We start from the raw sequence: 14666 nt of genomic DNA on the forward strand, positions 1-14666 counted from the left end.
ATTCTATTTAAAAAATGAAATTAATTTATCCTTATACTTTTTTTACAGATGGCTTCTAAATGTAGAGTGCCTGTGTGTCTGCGTGTATACTGGCGTTCAGAGGTATCGGGCCTACAATTTTCTGATCATAAGGGTGAGCGAACGTCCTAACCACGGATAGGTCAGAACCAAATATATAACAAATTGAGAAACTTTGAACAAGTTCTGCTAGTTTTTCAATAGGTGAATCTATTACAGGAACGGGTAAAAAAGTGTTTGCAAAAATATTGATATAGATCAAGTACAAATTATTTTCATAATTGACTGTAATAGCGGTTCCGCTAAATGTAGTGTTTTTTTTTTTACAATCATTCAAGGGGGATGAAGTGTTGAATTTCATAATACGGGTATATTTATGTACTATTGGCAACACTGACTTATCTTCGCCATCTATTCATAGGAATAATGACTAAAAAAGCCACACTTACACGAACAAATTATCGAACACTTTCTTCGAATGCCAGTGTACCAGCAATTAGGCCTACCAGAGTGCTCTACTTGAGAGCAGTTATACAGTTTTCAAATTTCCATCTGAAAAGGAGAAGCTTGTGACTAGAAAATATACCACGAAATGTCTTCACGCCAACAAAGCATTCAGTTGTGTGTATAAACACTTAGAAGTAAACGTTTGTACCTACTACATGATTCTAGAGACAGAGAAAGAAATGTGCAGAAATACTCCGAAATAGCTGTTTCTTAAAACTTAGTGATATGCCAAGGATATTTCCAGGCTTACCGGAACGATTATACAATCGTATTACTCAACAAGAATGAACCCTGCAATGAGAAGGCACAACGTTAAGAACTTTGAACAGTACCGTAACGAATTAAGTGGTTACAAATAAACAAAATTAATTCGTTTGATGAACTATGTAACAAGTTAGATACTCAAAAAAGTAAGATCGATAGTGGAGGATCACTAATGTAAATGCTATGTTTATGTGCTTTTTGTTGGTTCATTTTGAGGATGTGTAAGAAATTGATGTAGGCTATTAAAATATATCAAAATGTCGATGTCATTGTCTTCGTTGTTTCTGATGTTTATGATTTAACAATAAAGTTATTTTCATTTTTCACGAAATTATTATTTCATAGTGTTGTTACTTTTGTTTCAAACTGTACGCAGCGCGCAACGGGCAGGACACAGTTGTTTCCCTCGCAACCTCAGCAGTCAGACCACCCCACTATCATTTTGAAAGCTTGCTTCCAGTGACGAATACGAGAAGTATGTCGAAGCTATAAGTGTTCTTTGTGTCGTTTTCAGTGTAAATTACAGTTTATGCTCTGTTAAAAACTCATATTTAGAACATACTGAATTATTGCACTATTCTGGAAGTTGAATTTAATATTTATAAGTGGTTAAAGATAAATTCGAGTGGAGTAAGTTGGAAGATGTATAAAAACAGATTATGACTATAGCTTGTTTTTTTGAAAGATGGGACATGATCAACGAGCACAGAATGCCTGTATTTCATGCCTCTTCAGAAGCTAAAATTGTACCCAATTCTTCTTAAGTACTGAAGACTGCGGTTTTCTTCCTTCTGTGTTTTGTATTCCAGTGTTATTGCCATTATTCTGTTTTGTACTGCTTTCTTGGCTGTGCTGTTACCTTCCTTTCCAATCTTAACTCTTGCATCGTGACCTCAGTGTCTGCTTGTTCTTTTTTAATTTCAGCTAAGGCCGTATAAAGGGATGATGATTGATGATGCTTGCTGATGAGCATTTGAAATCTATTATGCCGCGCTTCACTTACATTGTTGGTCCGGTGTTCAACTTGCAATGTTCATTGGTATTGATTCCAAATGCGATGTTATAGCGCTGTGGTACACGTCGTGTTTTGCCTTTACCTCTTCGGCCACTGATGTAGGCCTAATGGAAATCAAAGTATCGTATATAGGTAGTATGGTGTCAGGCGCATCTTCTCTGAGTTCTTCGAATAATTGTTTTACATGATCTGGGGGAACAAATGCTAATGACAGCAACATATGTGTATATAATCTTACTTCATTGTTTTCGATATCGTTGTAAGCTTCCTATAGTTAGACCTTCAGCCTGGATGCGTCTATACAGGATCTGCCCCAAATGAAAAGAGCAACAATTTATGGCGCTTGTAGGTAACACAGAACGGGCACTATTTATCCTAATAATGTATCGGATTATTAATTTCGGTAAACAGTGAACGCGTAAAAGAAATAGTCATTTGGAGAAATGCTCATTCGGAAAAGTGTCAGTCGTAAAGTTGATTTTAGAAAAAAGGATGCAAACGGTGTGTCTGCGCTATGAGACGTGAAATAATACATATTGCAACTATTAGGCCTAATAACAGCGTACTGATACTGCTGCTACTACTACTACTACTACTACCACCACCACGACCACCACCACTACTACTAATTAAATTTGTTCCTGTTAAGGAGGTTTCCTCAAGATCCTCAGGTCCACCGTTGTGAAGTAACAGTATGTCTGACCGCGAAACGAGCGAGCCGGAGTTTAAATCCTGGTTGGGAAAGTTGCCTGGATAAGAATTTTTCCGGGGTTTTCCCTCAACCCATTAAGAACATATGTTAGATAACTTTCGGCGCTGGACCTGGACTCACTTCGCTGTCGTTATCATCTCACTCAAATGCTAGACAATTTTAGCAGTCGATAAAGCGTCGTAAAATAAACCAATTAAAAGGAAAAGATCCTGAGTCATTTTTGTACGACCCTCTTCTACGACCAAATCATAGGTATTAGCATGTTTTTTTATAGTGGCGCTCCACATTATATTGGCCACGAAAGTACCACATATCAGGCATCTCGATCGTTCATCTACTTGAAGAAAGAAATATTTTTCATCTTTAATCTTGCGTACACTACTTTTAACACTTAAATATAACTGACTGGTTGATTGGCAAACTTACTCGTGTTAAATTGTATAAGCTCTGAGGATGGCGTGAAGCACCGAAACAGCTGTAAGCCACACGAGCTTATACAATTCAACACGAGTAAGTTTGCCAATCAAGCAATCAGAAATATTTTTCTTTCCAATCTATATCCTGGGTAAAGGAATCTGCGCGTCTCCTCTCCAATCTGCATTGTTCGAATCCATATTATTAGAGCGATCAGAGTTTTGAAAATGCCATCTAAAATTACTGGAACTCACAAATTTCCAAAGCATTACAATGCTCATATCCTAAGTGCTTTTGATATACTAACTATTGCTAATTATGTTGTTTCTTTGATGCAGTGACTCTGCGTTTCCAATTATCTGTACTGCTCAGTGTAAAAGAAAGCATTTGTGCGAGTAGTGTCAATAGCTTCAGTGAGTTGTTGAAATGTATTAAGGAATATAAACTAGAGGCGGCCTACTCTGCAGTTGTCAAATTTTGTGAACTTACACTAACAATTCCTACCACTACTTCCTCTCTATTCTCAAGAGAGTAAAGGCATTTGTGAGAAATTCTATAGGCCAAAAGCGAATCTCACAGTTGGCAGTTTTGAAATTGAAAAATCATTTATTAAGAAACTGCCACAACAATCTCGGTTTTACGGTGACGTCATAGACGAGTTAGACAAACAAAATGGGAGAATCGTTCTGCAGCTTAAATGACAGGTGAGTAGGTAATTTTTTTTCTAAATATTAATTGTATTTAGTTACTGCTTCCCTCCTTTGAAATATTAATACTCTCCACTAATATAAACAATTTACTGTACCTTCAACAACGCTGGATACGCTCGTCTGTGCGGATGTTGCGTCCTCCTGGATGACTTCAGTCTGTAAGTAGTAGTCGCTCGTCTTTGTTCCTTCGTCCATCTGTATCACTTCAGTCTGTAAGTAGTGGTCGCTCGTCTGTGCGGATGTTGCGTCCGTCTGGATGATTTCAGTCTGTAAGTAATGGTCGCTCGTCTTTGTTCCTTCGTCCGTCTGTATCACTTCAGTCTCTAAGTAGTGGTCGCTCGTCTTTGTTCCTTCGTCCGTCTGTATCAATTCAGTCTGTAAGTAGTGGTCGCTCGTCTTTGTTCCTTCGTCCGTCTGTATCACTTCAGTCTGTAAGAAGTGGTCGCTCGTCTGTGCGGATGTTGCGTCCATCTGGATGACTTCAGTCTGTAAGTAGTGGTCGCTCGTCTTTGTTTCTTCGTCCATCTGTATCACTTCAGTCTCTAAGTAGTGTTCGCTCGTCTGTGCGGATGTTGCGTCCATCTGGATGACTTCAGTCTGTAAGTAGTGGTCGCTCGTCTGTGTGCCTGCGTCTGTCTGTATCACTTCGGTCTGTAAGTAATGGTCGCTCGTCTGTGTGTCTGCGTCCGTCTGTATCACTTCGGTCTGTAAGTAGCGGTCGCTCGTCTGTGTGTCTGCGTCCGTCTGTATCACTTCGGTCTGTAAGTAGCGATCACTCGTCTGTGTGTCTGCGTCCGTCTGTATCACTTCGGTCTGTAAGTAGTGGTCGCTCGTTTGTGTGCCTGCGTCCATCTGTATCACTTCGGTCTGTAAGTAGTGGTCGCTCGTCTGTGTGTCTGCGTCCGTCTGTATCACTTCGGTCTGTAAGTAGCGATCACTCGTCTGTGTGTCTGCGTCCGTCTGTATCACTTCGGTCTGTAAGTAGTGGTCGCTCGTCTGTGTGCCTGCGTCCGTCTGTATCACTTCGGTCTGTAAGTAGTGGTCGCTCGTCTGTGTGCCTGCGTCCGTCTGTATCACTTCGGTCTGTAAGTAATGGTCGCTCGTCTGTGTGTCTGCGTCCGCCTGTATCACTTCGGTCTGTAAGTAGTGGTCGCTCGTTTGAGTGGTTGCGTCCATCTGGATCACTTCGGACTGCAAGCAGTGATCGCTCGTCTGCGTCGCTGCGGTCGTCTTCATCTTCTCTGCTGGTCCAGCTGAAAGCAATATTATTCTTGGTTGAAATCGTCGTTATCACACTGATTCCTAGCTAATGACTAGGATGAATAGGGCATATTAAGTAAAAATGACAACATGTACAATTGGATTAAAATAGAATGGGCCGACACTTGGTAGTTCAAATAGTTTTTAAAGTCAGGTTCACACGAGTAAATTCATTACGTTCGAAGGCAATGCTCTGATGTTTGTTCCGGTTGATTCTTTGATAATGATCCGTCTACAATGCAGGGGTAATGTTTCTGATTTCGGAACCAGAGTTGTAAGTTCGCTTCCCGGTAGGGATGATTTTTATGTTGTATTATTTTATATGTTTAATGACAAGTGTTAGTGGAATTTGTTAATAAACTTGGTTATGCAAGTGTTGCAAACATATTATATCCTATTATTTGTGGGCTACTATTAGGCACAACCTGATCTGTATGCGAAATTAATAGTTTGTTTGCCTCCTCAAACATTAGAAGTACATCAAATATAAATTAACAAAAATTATACAAAAACATATATAAACAAAAAAAAAAGGCCTGTGGTAGGGACTAGTATTTCTCCATAATCCACTTGCATCAACAACTGCCCTCATTCAGCGCGACATGGAGTCCAAAAGATTACGTAATAGGTCTACATCCGTGACCACCTCCTCCCACGCATCTAGTAGCTACTCTGTTCCATAATTTGTCTGCTGTTCGTAAGGGTGGTTCTGCCCAATTAGAGCGTAAGATCATTTTCAATCTATACCACACATTTTCAATCGGATTCATATCAGGTGAAAAATCCAAGGACATTCGAGCATGTCGACATCAGACCTCTTCGTAAACCATCTTTAAATGCGATTGGCGGTGTGTATCTGATGGTTTTCCTGCTGGAACACAAGTGTTCCGTCTGGATACCATTCTCGGGCGGAAGGAATCATTATATTTGCCAAATTTATTCATACACATCTGTCGTAAACCGACCATGCATGCGTTCTAGAGGCTCTGCTCCAGTGTTTGACGTCGCAACGCTCACGCGACCCGGCCTGTGAAGTTGTCCCACGAACGTTCATTATATCGGTGGTCATCCATACGATACACACGGGCAGGACATAAGTGCTACTGAAGACATCTACCTCGTCGGACAAAATGACATTCTCCAGTCGAAGTCCTGCCAAATAGTAGCGTAAGCTAGAAGGTCCACGACATGATTCATTTTCAAATGTTCTTTCGTCGCAGTTCGACGAGACCTTATGCCATACTCTCTAAAATGTCTCCTCATGGTTGAAAAGTTGGACGCCATCTTCAAATCAAAGGCATTTAGAAAGAAGTGGTTTTCAACTTCTCTGATTAAGATTGCGTCCTCTTACCTTGCAGAGATGCGCGGTCGACCAGGAATTGAAGGATTCAGAACCATAGTGGGCCAAGCGCCATTTATTAAAAACGGAGAAAGCGAGAGTTAAAGTTAAGTGAATACCATAGTTTAATGAATATTGAGATATAATTTAATTTTATTATGCATACTTCATATTACTTGCTATATGTTTTCATTGAATTATTGTAATAACTTAGTTTTAACCCTTGTTGTCTACGTTTTTATTATATGGCTCTTGGCCCATTATGGTTCTGAACCCTTCAATAAGGACGATACAGAAAGCTAAACTCCAATACGAACAAATTGAAGAATGCTAAACAGTATCACCAGGGGCGGTTATTCAGGTGAAGTAGGTGAAGTGCGACTTCACCTATTTACGCGTAAAACACAATTTTATCTCGTACTAATAATTAATTCTAGTTATTACCGGTACCATATTTCTAAAGTAAAAAAAAAAGTTTTATTTTCAGTCGTTATGAATAGTGTTTAGTTGTATAAATGGTATCTGTAACCGTCTGCTGAATAGAATAATGTCAACAGTTACGAGCGCCGAGCGGTGTCTATTGGAACTTACAATACTGTAAAGGTGAAATTATTTGGGCTCCCATTCTCATACAGCACTTGGTTTCCATGGTAACGTGACGTCACGTACTAAAGAAAGATTGTATGAGTGAAGTGCATTTCTGAGTCTTTCAGTTACGGAGAACTGTCAGATTTGTTGTATGTGGAGTAACCAGTTTGCAGATCTGACGATAGGGTAGGGTTGCAGCTGGTCTCCAAGGCCGGAGGCTATTGTTTAAGGGCTGCGAAATTTTAGAGTATGTACTACCTGACTCGAGAATACTATCTTCATTCCTTGTGTAGAAGCAGCCACCCCTGCTGTGGTAAATTAGCTAGCTCTTATGTTATTTTATCAGAAATACACCCAACATACATTTGCAAAGTTTAAAAGTTGTTTTCCGCAGCGTGTATTATTTCTTACCATGAGCTTGCCAGTTTTGTTCAAGCTCTTGTATTTGAAAGTTTAACGCACGCGTAAATGTAAACGTGTAGCTTAATACTGTGTACGTATATATTAACTTATTATTTGAATCGGTCCATACAGAAAGGGCTTCAGTCACAAATTTAAAAAAACGAGATATAGATGGAAATCATATCTTTATGGGTGGCTCCATCGGCCTGTGCAGAAAGGTATTCAGTCCAATGTTTGGAAAGATAGAAACTGAAGCGTCAGGCTCAGAGTTCTATGCAGAAAGGAATAGAGTAGGCATTTACAGAATGTTTTCTTTAGTGTTCTCAAAACTAGGTCTAATGGACTAAAGCCCTTTCTGTATGGAGCGATTCATTTAATGTATTTAGCGAATATTAGTGATAAGTCTATATAGTGTATTAATCCTACATCATAGCGCATATTATATGTTTAATCACTAGTGCTATTATACAAATACTTAGATATCAGTACATAGAAAATATTGATAAATGAGTGTGAAATATGTATCCCGAAAATAACACGTTTTATTATTTATTAGAAATGCTGTTTTGTAGACTTATACATAAGGATAAGAAAGATGTTTTAAGTTCTGAACGACCTACAGTTCCATTTGTTCTTTGTTTTAAAAAGTGCTAAGAAAATAGAGAAGTTGTATAAAATAAGTTAAAAAAAATCGATGCAAGAATATTTTCTGTTTGATGAGATTAAAAATTTCACTCGGAATGCTACATCACAGGAGAGATTTTCCTCATTAGCCCCATAGCTTTGCATAGAGATATACTGTCCACTCTCAGTCAGACATTTTATGAAGACATCATCGAACAGGTTTACTGCTTTAAAAGATAGGAGGATTGACTTGGTATGCAAGAAATTGAGTGAGTCCTGAAATAAATTAATTTTCCTGTTTGCATGTGTTCTAGACCTATTAAAATTGTACGCAGTTTACGAATAGTAGGCCTACTCATTATATTGGTAAAACTGTTATGCATTTGTGTATGTGAAAAGCACTTCACCTATTTTTTTTACGGCGAGCCGCTACTGAGTATCACTTCAATATTGCCATTATTAAAACAAATAAAACTAAATTCTATGTTTACAATGGTAACATGTTTTAATGTTGTAGTTAAACATATTTTTACAAACTATAAATCAGATATAAATACAGACAGTTTTATTAACAGACAGGAGTGTTGCTCAGGGGAGAGGTTGTGCTATTTACTAAACATTCAATCGACTTCCAGGCGATGTCGCCTATTGGTACTTTTGAAAATGGTGTTTATGAAAAATTTATTATGGTAAATTTATAATGTAAAAAAATTAAGACTAATGGAGATTCGAACCTCTCTTAATCACTGCTATCAGGTTTAGACCCATGCTTAAATCATCTACGGTACAATGCATACATGGTTTAATGCGGCGTATTATTTGCTTTCTCATTCATTTTCGATACTTTTGTACCTCGTTTCAATAGATTTAGTATTTATCAATGTTATTGCTATTTCACTCTTCAGAGACTCTGATGCAGCTAGAATCAACCCTTTGTTTTATTTTATAAAATATTTTAGAACAAAATACAACACATTTATATGGTTTAATTGTGTCATCTTGTGAACTGGAACTTCAAGGAGACGGGCATGCACACTGTTCTGTTTCTGGAACTTATTTACACATTTGTCACCGGCCCATTCTTTTTGAACCTTATTGTAGTTATCAAACTATCAACAATAAGTAAATCATGAAAGTGAAGTTTGAAAATGAATCAAAAGCTGAAGAACGTAGTAACGATTACTTCTAAAGCATGTCGTATAAATCTCAAACAAAAATAAATTCAATGAACTGAAATAGAAGTAGTTTTTACTTTTATTAAAAAACCTAATTTATCCACATTCTTTTATTTACATACGGCTCATAAATATAGTGTGTCTATGTGCCTGGATGTACCAGCAATTACCAAAATGCTATAAGAGAGAGGGATTACGTTCCAGTTTTAAAATTTCCAAAACTAGAAGCTTGTGACTAGAAGCTATATGCATACATGCAATCATTTTCGCTCTGTTTTTCATTACAGGCAATTTTTAGTTAATGAATGTTTATTTTTACATCTTTGCTTACGAAGACCATGCATAATTCTGTAGATAGTGCTAAAATAGCCACCAGGATTTAAAATAAAGACTTCTAAGCAACGCATCATGTACCATCTTACTGGCTATTGTATCTGCTGACATTCTTCTTCAACACACTGGCGAAGAATTTCAATGTATTACTACTACTGTTACCAATAATAATATATTTTATTTTACCTGGCAGAGTTAGATCCTGAGGCCTTTTCTGCCACTCAGGCAGTCTACAATTAATACAATTACAAAAGTTATACGTAGTAATAATACTAGATTCGGGTCATTCCACAGTAACTCACGTTGCATTTAGACACATTTATGAACTTTTCAAGATACTAAAACAAAAAATAAAGTTTTTTTTCGGTTCATTTATTGAATTTAGGAACATTCTTTATAGCAGTAAACAGCCATCGGGAATATAATTCGTGATTTGTGATTTATTGTTGAAATAGTTGTTGTAACTCATGCTACATTTTACTAACCACTATCTTCCCACCTCACTTCTGATATTCTCATCACATCCACTCTGTTTCTTTTCATTACTTACTTCAAGCTTTCCAACTCACCTGAAACGAGAGGCGTTCCAGTAGTCAGTCTTCTTTTCTTCTCTCCTGTAGGCTCCGTCATGAATCGCCCTTCCCCAGTATCCCCCTCCCGGACATCCGATTGGGGGGATAGTTTACGTCCGGAATTTTTTACCAGGGAATGACTCATCATGCAATCTTAATTCCAATATCTTCTTGGGATATATATAAATGCGGAAGCTTCCCATTGCTTTCCGCATACCACTCTCTCTTTCGCATCTTAGAAGATCCCAGGGGGCCCCAGCGTGGAGGTGAGGAGAGTGGATTTGACTAATTAGGCCCTCCGGACTTCACCGAAATTCACCGCAATGGTTTAAATATCAGTTCCATCAGGGTTTTTGACCCAATCAGAGACTGGGAAATCCCAATTAGCCTTTGCCCCCCTTATTGAGTCTAAAGCATTACAAAGGTCATCAATATGAAAAGAGAACTAAGATCTTTATCGAAAATGACACCAGGAAAGTTAGTCTTCCAGGATGATTTAAGATTAAAGTTACGTCATTGAAATACTAAATATGAAAAATTAACATTATTACTAAAAATAAACAAGTTCTGTCTACATTAACAATAAGATTATTAGAATGACACCATTTTTAAATTCACAAATACCATTAATTAATTTTCAGTTTGCGCAATACCTAGATGCGAAATAGGAACAAGATGAAGTTAAACTATCAAGATTAATCAAACCGACACTTCAATATTATTAAATTATGCAGTGATAATAGAAGTTGTGAAACAATACAAATGAAAAATCGTGAACTGAATATAATTTATTAAAGTAGTAATTATAGAATTAATATAATTGTGACGAAAAAAGTTTTAACTTCAATTTTCATATTCGTGTGGAGTGCGGGCATACAGGTAGACATGGAGTAATTTTGATTGTGCCACGAAAGCCCTTTGAGTCTTGGTATCCCTGAGTGAAAATATGTCTAGCAGAGCTCACATTTGACGTGTATAAAAAATTGCATGTGAAGATTATTTTATGTGCTGTGCACTTGTCTTTGGGCTGACACTAAAGATGGGTAGGCCTACGCATTAAGTCCCCATGTTGGTCAGTACAACACATAACTACCGCTCAGACAATATTTTCCAAAGGTTATGCTTTGCGGAATTGCCCAGTGATAGTATTAATTATCCATATTGTAAATGTTTGTACGTTACACTGTTTAATATGAATACTGGAATAATCTTATTCTCGCCTTTCTGTATTTGTTGTGCACACCACAAAAACATACTTACGTCCTACTGAATAATCTTTTGGAGAAATTCTGCAGATAGTAAAAATATATTACAAAAAAGAGCAATTAGAATAATAGTCGAGCAAAGCCTAGAAAATCGTGTAGAGTGTAGACCAGTGGTCATCAGCTTACAGCACCCTGGGACTAGCATCTCTTACCTGCAGAGAAACACACTGTACTATAGTGCAATCATATCTGCTAGCAGGTATGCTCCCTACCTCTTCCTGCTGCACGACTGGGCACACGGGACAGCTCATTTACCATTTCAGCGAGTGCTGACGACCATTGGTGTAGACCATTTTTAAAAAATTAGAGATTATGACCTTAACAAATCAGTATATTATATACTCTTTAATAAGTTTCCTCTATTGTAATAAAGAAAATTTTCTGACTAATTCAGCCATACATAGTATAAATACCCGGAGAAAGAATGATTTTCATGTACCATCATCAAATTTATCAAAGGGAAATAGGGTTACGTTACATGGCAATAAAAATGTTCAATAGTCTTCCTGAAGACATTAAAAATCATAACCAAAACTCTGCATTATTTAAGATAAAACTAAAAAATTACTTAATATCTCACACTTTCTGTTCTGTAGATGAATTCTTGACATTTCACGCTAATGTGTAAATATTTTAATAATATGAAATGGTAATCATATTCCATTGTATAATTTGTTATTAAGGTATTAATTCTGTATATAGGCCTATTTCATATTTGCATTTGTATATGTTAAACGTAATAACTGGACATGTTCTTCATTCTTTGCTATAAAGCAACTATAAGAATATTATGAAACGAGTGTGTCTCTCTGTCTGTCTGTCTATACAGTTAAAACTACAGCACTTTTCATTTCCAGGACTGATCCATTAAAGTTACAAGAAAATGTTAAGCAGTACAAAGAGCGAACGGCCTGTCTCAACAATATCGTAATCAAAAAGAAGTGCTGCGCATTCTCATAGACCTTCGCACTGAGTGCTTACGTATTCTTCTCGAAATTCTTTCATGGAGCGAGTCTTGATGGGGGTTCACCTGTATGTAAGCAACAATTTCGCACGACAAGTAGCATATATACAGGGACTCTTGTTTACTGCACATGTAAGTGAAACAATAAGGGAGAGCCAATTTCTTTCCATCTCTGCACATACTCGTATATCTGTGGTTGATACTTTTGTACGCGGTTTGTAACAGCTGGTGTTTAAACCCCAAAAGACGGAAGAACATACTGTTTTTATCATCGTTAAAATCTACTTATTTCAACACATTCGAACATGCAAGCTATCAAAATATCTGTATAAACTAATTTCAAGAATTGAGGAGATTTGCCAGTTCAAGACGTTATGAAAGTGCAATAATTTAACATGAATATTTGAAGTGTGCATTTCCATAACGTTGTAAGTGCCGAAACCGGGAGAATCTATTTTTTCACTTATATCAGTTGTAGGCGCCATGTTTAACAACATTACGAAAGGTTATGAATAAAGTTCTGCTCAGAGTAATAAAGTAGTGCACTTTAAGGTTGTGCAAGTCACAACGTTGTATGTACTGTACATGTGCATATGCTATAAGCGCGACCTCTGTATCCTGTGTTTCATTGCGAGTTGATAATAGTTTGAATGTATTTGTTACTGTGGTGTGACGATTACTACAACCATGAATACAGATCCACAAAATTCCAGAAAAAGGAAAAGGAATTAAGACAATTGGAGAAAAAATCAAACAAAACGCTTAAAAAATGCTGGGAAAGAATAAATTTTCCCAAAAAGCAAAAAAGTTGTTCCAAAATGACAGGAACGAGTTTAGGTAAGAAACAATATACTTCTCACATTCATTTTCATAATCAAAAAGGCATGTCGAAAATATGAATCTAGAGTTACCAATGTTTTCATACCTTAATTTTACTTTATCCTGTACAGTATTTGAAGTTATGTACTTACTGAGTTAACAATCAGTTTGGAATTCTAAACTAAACAGTGCTTTATTAAAGATTATTATTATTATTATTATTATTATTATTATTATTATTATTATTATTATTATTATTAAGAGCAATATGTGGCACATTTATATGTGCTAAAATATATATTCTATTTTACTGTATTGTAGGTGAACTGTAAGTGTAAACTATCATGCAGCAGCCTTCGACTAGAATATCGAAAAGGACAGTTTAGGCAGTTCCAAGAAATGCGAGAATACTCCAAGCAGCAGGCTTATTTGTTTCGACTCATGCATCCCCAGGCCATCAAATGGAGAAGACATGGTAAATATGAGCACCCAGGTGAAAGTAGAAGGCAGCACTCTTTTCACTACTATCTTCTTCTTCGTGGAGGAAATGAGGTAAGAATCTGTCTTAAAACATTCTGCAATACATTTGGTATTACTGCAAGAAGAGTTCTACTAATAAGGGAAAAAATTGTAAGAGGTGAAATGGACTGTAAAGATAATAGGCGTGGAGTTCACACAATTCTTAGAAATCAAGGATGGAGAGAGAAGATCATGGAACATATAAAGTCTTTCACTACTCTCGAAGCAAGAATCCACAGAAGATGTTCTTATCCCCAGACTTGAATGTAAGCAGGATGTATCGCTCATTTTTGGAAAAGTATTGTCATGGCGACATGAAGCCTCCAGTTAGTCGTCAGTGGTACAATGAAATTTTCTTAGCGCAATTTAATCTTTCCTTTGCTCGACGACGAATAGACGCATGTTCAACTTGTGATCGCCTTACTATGCAAATGAAAACAGGTGATAAGGAAGCTTCTGTTATGAGAGAGTTCCACCATAGACAAGCTGAAGCAGCCTCAAATGCCATGTCTGCTGATACAGAAAATGCGAATTCGTCTGGACATACCATTGTGATTTCATTTGATATGCAGTAGCAGATGTATCTTCCAAGTCTGACGCACTCAGAAATGTTACTATTCGTGGCAGATTGCTTGTTGCAACCTTGGTATACATGACGAAGGTACAGGCATGGGAACAATGTGCCTCTGGATAGAAACTGTAGGAGGTAGAGGATCCCTGGAAGTAGCCCATTGTCTCCACAAATATTTGAGTACACTTACAACAGATAAGAAAAAGCTGATTTTATTGTCTGATAACTGTGCAAGCCAGAACAAAAATCAGGTATTGATTGCAATGTATATGGCAAATGGTAAATTTAAGGACATTATTCATAAATTTCCGGTAAGAGGTCACACATCCCTTAGTTGTGACCGTGGCTTGGCCACATAGAGAAGCGAAAACGCAAATGTAAGGCACATACACACATGAATCTCATGCGTATAATCACAAAAGCAAGAGTCAAACAACCATTTTCTGTAATGATTCAAGAGAGCTTTACTGATTTCAAAGAATTAGCTCATCAAACACTCGACACAAAAAAATTGAAAATTTCAACATTTTCAAAGATAATGCTGAAAGCTGAAACTTTTGGTCAAGTTGCTGTTATCAAAAGTCATGGTGATTTG

At 37.2% G+C, this 14666-nt stretch overlaps 1 protein-coding gene across 10 annotated transcripts in view; it reads left to right on the forward strand.

Annotated features, from left to right (window-relative positions):
• Positions 1–14666, forward strand: part of LOC138705845 (tigger transposable element-derived protein 1-like) — a 75386-nt gene that overhangs the window by 42742 nt on the left and 17978 nt on the right. For 4 of the 10 annotated variants that reach the window (XR_011333833.1, XR_011333828.1, XR_011333827.1 and 1 more), the window contains one exon: positions 49–133. The exons of 2 other annotated variants lie outside the window; for them this stretch is intronic. The gene's annotated coding sequence lies outside the window, so the exon portion shown is untranslated. Of the gene's footprint in view, positions 1–48; positions 134–12055; positions 13000–13302; positions 13534–14666 lie in introns of all 10 variants that reach the window. 4 more of the 10 variants (XR_011333832.1, XR_011333829.1, XR_011333831.1 and 1 more) reach the window with 4 other exon arrangements.

This window comes from Periplaneta americana, chromosome 9 (assembly GCF_040183065.1).
Source record: "Periplaneta americana isolate PAMFEO1 chromosome 9, P.americana_PAMFEO1_priV1, whole genome shotgun sequence".
In the NCBI taxonomy this organism is placed as follows: domain Eukaryota; kingdom Metazoa; phylum Arthropoda; class Insecta; order Blattodea; family Blattidae; genus Periplaneta; species Periplaneta americana.